At 36.4% G+C, this 10,024-nt stretch overlaps 1 pseudogene; it reads right to left on the minus strand.

Moving 5' to 3' along the window:
* Nucleotides 1-3,920: 3,920 nt before the first annotated feature.
* Ofd1-ps1 (Ofd1 centriole and centriolar satellite protein, pseudogene 1) lies at nucleotides 3,921-6,154 on the minus strand (annotated as a pseudogene).
* Nucleotides 6,155-10,024: the final 3,870 nt, after the last annotated feature.

Below are 10,024 nucleotides of genomic sequence, written 5' to 3' on the forward strand. Positions count from 1 at the left end.
TTATAATATTTAACATATCATAACTTAATAAACTGTATAACTGTCACATGTGGTAACTGTAAAATGAAAACAAAGCAAAATTTCTTTATTTTCACACACACTTTCTGAAATATCAGACATGTCAAGAACAAGTTTGTTACCATATGGTCAATACAAAAAACTTTATGCTACAGTGGTTTGCTTCTCCGTCCTACTTTAATTCAAGTGTCTATTTTCTAATGTTTTCTTTTTGGGGACATCATATCTCATCTCTAACTCACCTAGGCTCCCATCTTCACAAACTCGTATTTTAGTGAAAGGGATTTCTGCTCTTAATGGACTTGACCTATAAGACAACTATAGTAACTCCTGTTACATCTTAATTCCTCTAAAATACTTCCAGAAGTTAAAATCTCAATAATATATATGCAGATCATTTGGTATAGGTCATGAAGTTGAGGGCAGGCTGCTTCATGTGATCTTTGCTCACGATGATTTAGAGAGCATTTTTCTCCCGGTCTCCTTCATCACTTCCGGCTCCCAAACCATCCTGCCTTTTCTTCCACCAGATTCACTGAAATCTGAGGGCAGGGATTTGATGGAAACATCCTTCTTATGACTGACTGTTTCAAGTTCTCTCGAACTCTGTTTAATGTCTAGTTGTAGGAATCATGGCTCCAGCCACACATGTAGTAGAGGATGACATTGTCTGGCATCAATAGGAGGAGAAGCCCTTGGTTCTATGAAGGCTCATTTCCCCAGTGTGGGGGAGGGCCAGAGTGAGTGGGAGCATTCTCATAGAAGTAGGGGGAGGAGGAAGCAGATGGTAGAGGGAGCAAAGGGGATAACATTTCAAATGTAAATACATAAAATAACACCCCTCGGGTTGGGGATTTAGCTCAGTGGTAGAGCGCTTGCCTAGGAAGCGCAAGGCCCTGGGTTCTGTCCCAGCTCCGAAAAAAAGAATAAAATAACCCCCCTCAAAAAAAAAAAGAAATGGGAGTTTCATTGGAGACTCAATTTTGTCATGTGATGCTTTGCTAGAAACTATCTTATGAGAGGCTGTTTTGCTAAAGCAGACACATAAAAGGATGCTGAAACAGACACGTGAAGTTTTTCTGGAAGCTGCCTGGTGAAAGGGCATGTGATGTTTTGGAAAGAGTATAGGTATTACCCAACAGACAGTGGACAGTGTTCTTGCATTGGTTCCCCTTGTTTCTTTACTGATCTTTGCTTGTCATAACTTCACAGAGAGGAAAGCACCGAAGACCTTCTGATGCCATTCTGGCTGCTTCTTGCTGCTTCTGAAGACTCATGCCAATTCTCAAGTCACTGCCACTCACTTGTTTACTGTTTGGCAATGCACTGGACTTACGTGGCTGATTCATGTTTGGCTGCTGATTTATGTTTGGTATTTTGCTGATGGACTAGACTCCTGACAATGAAGCTTGGAATTGCCTCAGAAAATATTTCTAAACAGGTTCACCACCCCCATTTCCTGTAAGCCTTTCTTTTTTCTTACCTTGGTTGGGTGGATGGCTAGAAGGGAGGTTAAAGCATTAAAGAATCATCATTAAAATAGGTTTTATTATTATTAATTATTTATTTGTTTATTTACAGGCCAAATGTTGTCTGCCCCCCAGTGCCTCTCTCAAATTCTTCTTCACATCCCTTCTTCCCTTCAGAGGACGCCCCCCCCCAGGCATATGGGACATCAAGTCTCTATAGGATTAGACTCATCCTTTCACATTGAAACCAGACAAGGTCAACCTCTGCTACATATCTGTTGAGGGCCTCAGATCAGCCAGTATATGTTCTTGGGTTGGTGATTTAGTCTCTGGGAGCCCCCAGGTGTCCAAGTTAGTTTTTGCTGTGGGGTTATGTATGAGGTTTCTATCCCATTTGTTTCTTTCCATCCTTCCCCCAACTCTACCATAGGGGTAAAAGAGTTCAGTCTAAGGCTTGGCTAAGGGTATCTGGCATCTGTCTCAGTCAACTGCTGGTGGAGCCTCTCAAAGAACAGCCATGCTAGACTACTTTCCACAAGCCAAACATAGCATCAGGGGAAGGGGAGAGGAAAAGAGAGGCAGAATTAGGTACAGTAGGGACAAGAGAGAGACCCAGACGGCCAGGAGAATAAATGGAAGTATGCAGTTGTCAGGGGCTAGAAACCTCTAGAAAGTTTCAGAGATCTGAGATAGAAGAGGCTCTCCGGATTCATTGTAGGTGACCTTAGCAGAAATGTACGACAGTGGGGAGAAAAGACCACCTCCAGTAGTTAGACAGGGTACCTATGAAGAAATGGGAATACCTGCCCATTTTCAAATTTTTGACCCACAATTGTCCCTGTCTAAAAGAAATGCAAAGGCAAAAATAAAGCAGAGCCTGAAGGAGTAGCCAAACAGTGTCAGGCCCAACTGAGGATCCATTCCATGAGCAGGCAACAAATCCTGATATTAACAAAGTTGATTTAAAAGAAATCTAACCCTACAGTAACCTTATCTGCTGTAGTAACCTGTCTGCTATACCTGGAAGCGTCTTTGCTGATAGCTGATCATGGCATTGATACAGGAGCACAGCAGAATATCATTAGAAGAAATTATATCACTACATATTTTTCTTTTTTTAATTTTATTTTTCTTGAATATTTTATGTATTTACATTTCAAATGTTATTTCCTTTCTCCTCCTCTCCCATACCCCTTCTCCCCTTCCCCTGTTTCTATGAAGATGCTCCCATAGCCACCCACCGACACCCACCTCAGTTCCCTCAATGTGCACTGTTTTAGATAAAGGGTTTATGGCCAGCTTGCTATTTGTGATTTTTATTTGAGAGCCTGCAGAGTATGTTCCTATACAAATGATGCTGCCATATAACGCTTCATGTAAGCACCTATTTCATGACTTAACTTTTACGAAATTGTGCAATGAATTGTCTTCAACAATGAGTCCTTGCTGTCAGTTTGTGGAAAGTAACATATAGTTCTGGCAAAGACTGGGTTGTTTGGGGAATTCTATGGGCCCTTCAGTCAACAACTCAATTAAATGTAAGATGATCCTCGTACAGGAAGCTTCATTGGGTGGAAGAGAGGTCAAGTTAGGCCTCCCAATTGTCCCACTATTTGGCATCTCTATTTAGATTGCTGTCACTCTGCACACGTGTTATGGCTTTCAGTTGAGTGTTTTTGTGGGTTTCCTAACTGTGCAAAGTCATGAGTTTCTGATTCTTGTGACTTCTTTTAGATTCATTTCCTTTTGATGTTTTGTCTTGCCCAAACTTAATAATTTTGTTCTATCTTATTTACTGGTTTATATGCATGTATATTTTTAATGCATGAATGAATAAATGAATGAAAACATAGCCAGTATGGTAAATTTTCACAATTGAACTGTTTACTTATAGCTTCTGGGAGATGAAAATCACTTGTCTCCAATAGAGTCACACTGAGCATATCAACAACTCCTGGGCAGGGTCTATATTCAGGAAGAGTTGACCAACATATAATGCCCTACAGGGTTGAGTCCTTCTGTTTCAAACTATTCTGACTTGTCCCATCTGAAAGATGGTTGTAACTTCTCCTTATTTCAATGATTGCTTGTCCACATTTGAAAACTCACTTTTGTCTTGTGTTTCTCTCTAATAAAAAGATCATTTTGCTCTGAAGTGCTGGAGAAAGAAGAACCAGAGAAGCTAAGCCTACATGAAACAGGGGATAGCTGAGCTCTTGTTCTGTCAGAAAAGGGACTAGAGTAACTGGCATGTGACCCAGATGCAAAGCAAGAAAAGGGCCGGAAGAAATAATGTGGAATCTTCCCAGACCTTCCAGATACATTTCATTATCAAGACTTATGGATTTTGGATGGGGTGTTGTGAAGAAGCATGTAGAACAAGAGGTCCTGCATGGCTGTGAAACAACACTGCCAATGAATGTTTTTCTTCCTTCAGAATGTCCACAAGAGGCTGTTGACAGGCAGCTCTGTCCTCTGCAGAAAGATATCTATCTTTGGAACTAGAAGTATGCTTCTGAGAGTTTCTATTGAGTATACAGATGACTGACTCTTTGACAGCTGAGGGCTCATAGAAGGATTATGAGTAACTCTTTGATAGTAAGTTCTGAACACCTTTTCCAAGTGTTCTGCCTCTTGCTCTAGCTCTCTTACTTTGGCTTTGGTACAAGTGGATACAAACTCGAGGTCAGAGACTGGAAAACTAGCCTCTGTTGTTGTCTTTATATAAGGTGGGACCCTTGACATGAGTGTACCTGCCATAACCTTGTTCTGTTCAAGAGGCACATGGTGGCACCATCTTCCAAATCACTAAATCATTCAGAAAATTAAGGGTCAGAGACTGTTTTGGATTTCAGAACACTCCGTTCTCTAGGGCTGTTCGAGTTTGTTTTAGTTGTGAGTTTAAATAAGCAACATAAATAGTTATCATTTTAGCAGAAACATCATATTCTAATATCTGGGCCTTTACCTGTGTAGAATTTTCTTTCTTTTTTAAAAATGTTTTATTGGTTATTTTATTTATTTACATTTCAAATGCTATCACCCTTCCCCTCAGAAAAGCCCCTATCATATCCCTCTCCCCTGCTTCTATGAGAGTGCCCTGTTACCCACCCACCAGTTCCTGCCTTACTGCCCTAGCATTCCCCAATGCTGGGGAACAGTCCTTCGCATTTCAATTTCACTCTACAGCTTTTTCTGCAGAGCTTGCCTGTGCAGAATTCCTTGTGTTCCAGTGCTATAGCCTATTCAATTTTTTGGAATTCTTTCTGAAAAACAAAAAGCTTGTGCGGGGGGTGGGGGTGATGACTGAGTTATGTGGTCTAAGAGATGTATGATTTCATTCCTACTCTCTTCTAGTTGGTGTTTAATTTATTTTTGTGCCTGAACCTCCACAAATTCTTCTTTCAGTACTGACTCATCCCTCATCGCTTTCACCTTTTCATTCAGAGAGTGGTTTTGTTCTGACATTTCCACAAACAGGGCTTTGACAGACTCTGGCTCCAGCTCAAATTCCTTCATAAGCTTCACGGATTTACTGAGTTTTTCCCCTTTTGAATTAATAATTGTGAGCTCTTCTTGCAAATGAATAGTTTTTTTTTCTTTCCTCTTCATTCTCTCTTCTAGAAGTGTATATGTTCTAGCTGTGTAGTCATCCTTTAGTCCAGTTGGGACTTTAGAAGTTCAGTTTTGAGTTTCTGATCATAGGTCTGTTCAATCTACCTTAGATTCTGTTCCTGTCTTTGAAGTACCTCACCCTCACTTTTATTTTTTTTTCTTCTTGTACCTTCTGGGTCAATTCAAAAACTTCCAATCATTCCTTCAGCTCTGCTTCTCTACTTCTAAAAACCTATATCATTTAGTAGAAGCAATCTTTGAGCATAAATTTCTTTTATTTCAATGTCTTGGTGCTTTTTAATTTTTCCAGAGTGTTCCTTTCCTAAGAAATAAGAGTTTCATTTTTTTTTTTTTGCTTACAAGTTCTTTCAAATTTACTCCATAACTTAGCCAGTTCCTTTTATCTAACCTTTTGTTTTTTCAGGTTTTCTAACATACTTCAGCTGTTGACACATTTCTACTTGAAGCTAATGCTGTACTTCTCTTACATTCATTTAACTTTGTCTCTAAAGATTCTAACTTGGGATGGTAAGGAAAAGGATCTGCAGTTTGATCGTCAATAAACAAAAACTTCTTGTCTGGGGATATTTTGCTAGGAAATGTTGTGCTTGTCTGAGTTTCCATATCACAGCTCTCTTTAGCTTGATGACATTCTACCAATTACTTTAAGAAACTCATAAGAAAACCAGTGATTTATAGAGATTAAATGAGGGGTTATACAAATGAATGGTAGTAGATCCTGCATAGTGAATATCTTTACTTTTGACAAACCACTTCCTGGAAAGAAAACAGAAATGCATAGCCAGATCTTTGTAAGTGATTTACCACCACTGAGTTATAAGCACCAACTAGCAGGGCATTTCCTTCTCCTGAAATGAATGAAGGTTTCACTTTCCCACTCAATACAGGATGCATCAATTCATGAATTAGTTGGTTTTGGAGTTGTGTCTTAAGGGTGTCCACTATTATTCCCTGAACTTTAAACACTTGGTAAAGTTTTTATATAGTTCATCTTGACTCAACACATCATACTTGAGGAACACGGTGGATGGTCAAACACACTTGTCACAGGTTAGCTGCCCACAATTTGTGAACATAAAAATAATTTATTGAACTGCTATAATAAAACAAAACCACATTTGATAAAATAATACAATGAATTTAAAGCTCCAAAGTAAAACTATAATTTATAAGGATAAAATACTAATACAGAACTTACATAAAGAAGTACCAAATGAAATTTTGAGTTATTTCTTAGAAGACATTGGCCACCTGTTTTCTACTTATGTTAATGTTGAACATAACCATCTACATACTAGATACTAGAAATGTTAGAGTAAACAAAGCCTACCTTGGTTTGGATTTTGTGACATGAGAGAGGCATTACTGAGAAATGTAAAAGACACAAAATGTCCTGTAGTTGCTGGTTCAAGGGTGCTGAAATGGATAAAAAGCATCCCACTGTACAAAATTATTTTCTTCATTTTTGTATTTATGACTGGCAGGAAAAGAATCATATCTATGTCTGAATCATAATCAGTATCTGAATTCAAGGCAACTTGGTTTTATTTGGAAGTAAAAATAATCCATAACACTAAGGACTATGTTGTTGTTCTTCAACTGAGGGAATTACATTCCTACATGATTACATGTCCTAATACTTTAAAAATAATCAGGCCAGCTAACTAGTATTTGTGAATAACTGGGTTAAGAGAATGTAAGCATTTATGAATGGGTACCAAAAATAAAATAAAACTGAAACATTTCAGAAATTTAAATAAAGTTGAGTAAAGTTACCATTGACTTAGGTTTCTCTACAGCTTTGTTTCCTCATTTATAGTTCTTACATAATTTTTGAGGGAAGTGGTAAATGAAGTGCCATGTAAAAAAAGTATACTTTTTCCCTAAATTATACATTTCCAGGTGAAATGTGAAGAAGAAAAATGTGGCATGGTATCTTCTAATCAAATCTAAAGGGTCTTGCCTGACTTTCACACATTGCCTTGAATTTGAGTTACATCCTATAATTAAATCCAAAGGGAATAAATTGTAATTCTCCCTGATAACCCATCTTTCGGTATTTCTGCATATATTTTGGGAATGTCTTCGTTTAATAAAGCTAATTGGTCTCTGTGGGAAATACAAAAGTGTGTTTTGAGGATGTTTTCTCAGTGTGTGAGGAGGTTTTCTGTATACTATTATTATGGGAAATAAATTCATATTATGCATATGTAAAATCATTCCTGAAATTTATGTAGTAAAATGTGTTACATGAGGCCTATTTAAAGTCTATTTTGTGGAACATATATTTTATTTTTTCAGAAAACTGACAGTCTCTCTAAGGATTTTAATTTTATACAATAATTTAAAAATAACTATCTTAATTTTAACATAATTTAAATACTCATTAGAGTAACACAAAGTGTATTTGGTAAACTAACAATATATCTAAGGATCATAATTTCATACAATGATTAAAAAATAACTATCTTAATTTTTAACTAATTTAAATATTTATTAGAATTATACAGAGTGTATTTGGTAAGTGGAAAAGCTAATTCTACATAAACAACTTTTAGAATTTATAATCATTTAGAATGTATATTCATTTCCGAAGAGTTGGTTATCAGTTCTCTGTTCTTTAATAACCTTACAGAGATAAGAAACCTCCTTTAAAAATGTAAACAGTATCATAGCATAAACATTCTATTGGATTTCTAAAAGTTAAATAATTCTAGAGGTAGTAGAGAATATACAGTGCATGTATGGTCATGTTGGAGAAATGAGAAGTATGACTTGAATGACTCTGTTATGTAGAATTTGTAATGATATTGATAGCAATAATAACATAATATTAAAAATATATTGTTTAGGACTCTGATCCACAACTGTTGTGTTTTAATTAATTGATTTTTTTTCTGTAATAGTATATAGCTATTGCAAAAAGAACTTTCTTTAAAGAAGTGTGAGTACTACACTTATTTACAGGTATAAGGGTAAATATTTAAAATGTAATTAGGGATTATGGTGGTTTAGTAAATTGGTGATTGTAGGACCTCCTCCAGGATCCATAACTTCACTAGCCCAGGGTAATTGCCTAAGTTTTCAGTACCAGATATGGTGTCTCTTTTGTTCAAAACATCTTAAATCCAATTAGAGAGAGTTTGGTTACTACCACATTACATGCGCTGTGTATTTATACAACAACTGCATCCTTAGATTTACCCTGTGGTGCACTTCAATCTCACGGTTTATAGACAACATAGTTGAATAGAACTGTTCTGCACTTCCTTTCCTTTGCATCTTTGCATGGAGCCTTCTTGTGTAAATGCTAGTCGTCAGAAGGGAGGATCAAATCAGGAGCTGGAGAAATAATTTTAGTACACTAATTGTTTATCAAATACTAAATGATACATACATACATACAATGTTATAAATGAACATTGTTGTGGCTATGTATTTAAGAACATATAAGCACATATACTACACACACATTCACACATGCATATATAACAACAATTAAACAAAATAGGCTATTAATTTGAAAACAATCAAGAGAGATGCATTCAGGCAAGGGATTGGCGAGAGAAAAGAGAAGAATGAAATGAGATGGTCATATTACAATATTGAAAACAAAATATATTTTAATAGTAAGTATATTAAATATAAGTAAGTATATTAAGTATAATAGTAAGTAATATTAAACCTTTTATTAATAATATTTTCTAAGTTTTATTGAAGGAAGAAGCCCAGACATAGATTAATGATGTAAATGTTTTATTTCAAAAGTATATTATGATATCAGGGTAAGATTCCAGCAACAAAACTCGTCAGTGGTTTCAAAATGAGTCTCAAAAGTAATTTTACACAAAATAGAAAACTATTGAGAGCCATGGAATTAAGATTGTTTTAAGAGAACAAATGAGTCAGAGAAAATAAAATAATAATAGTAATAATAATAATAATAATAACTTCAGAAAAAAGAGTCAGACAAATAACAAATACAGTAATGAGCGAATCAATGAGCCAGAAAGAACATTGGCTAAATGTGTACCATCTAAGTACCTACAGAGAACAAGGGAATTAGTCTTGCTTTTACACATCTGAGCAAGTAGATCATTTCCTGTTGTCAAAATGTGTTGTTTTATATAAAATTGCTACAATAAATTATACCATAATAATTTATTTCAAACTTAACTCCTGATGCTTGGTGTAGTGTTCAAATGCAAGAGACAGAGAGATAGAGTTACAGATATAGAGATAGAGAACATAGACATAGATATATAGCATTCAAATGATTATTAAAAGAAAATCACATTTTGGGATAAAAATATATTGATGTTCAACTAATGGAAGAATCAACAAATACTGAGTGGTTTTTAGGTCAAAGTAGTCTTAAATGATGACTATATCGATTAAACTACTTCTGTGAGCCATTCAGTCCCTCTAATTGAAACATATATCAAGGTTAATCTGAATGTTGCTCAGAAAGCATTTTTAACTTATCAAGTGCAGATGAGAGAAGCTAAACTACGTTTTAGTTAGATAGCATCTTAGTCACCAAAATTTTAACCCAGAATTGCTCTTGTCTAAAAGAAATATAAGAACACAGAGTGGAGCAGAGACTGAAGGAAAGACCATCCCGAGACCGCCCCACCTGGGGATCCATCCCATATGCAGACACCAAACCCAGACACTATTGCTCATGCCGAAGTGCTTGTTGACAGGGGCCTGATATGGATGTCTCTTCAGAGGCTCTGCCAGAGTCTTACTGATACAGCTGCAGATGCTTGCAGCCAAGAAGGACAAGGACCCCTATTGGTGAGTCAGGGGAAGGACTAAAGGAGCTGAAGGGCTTTGCAATCCATAGGAAGAACAGCAATGTCAACCAACCAGACCCCCCAGAGCTCCCAGGGACTAAA

Source organism: Rattus norvegicus, chromosome 3 (assembly GCF_021556685.1).
Source record: "Rattus norvegicus strain SHRSP/BbbUtx chromosome 3, alternate assembly SHRSP_T2T, whole genome shotgun sequence".
NCBI lineage: Eukaryota > Metazoa > Chordata > Mammalia > Rodentia > Muridae > Rattus > Rattus norvegicus.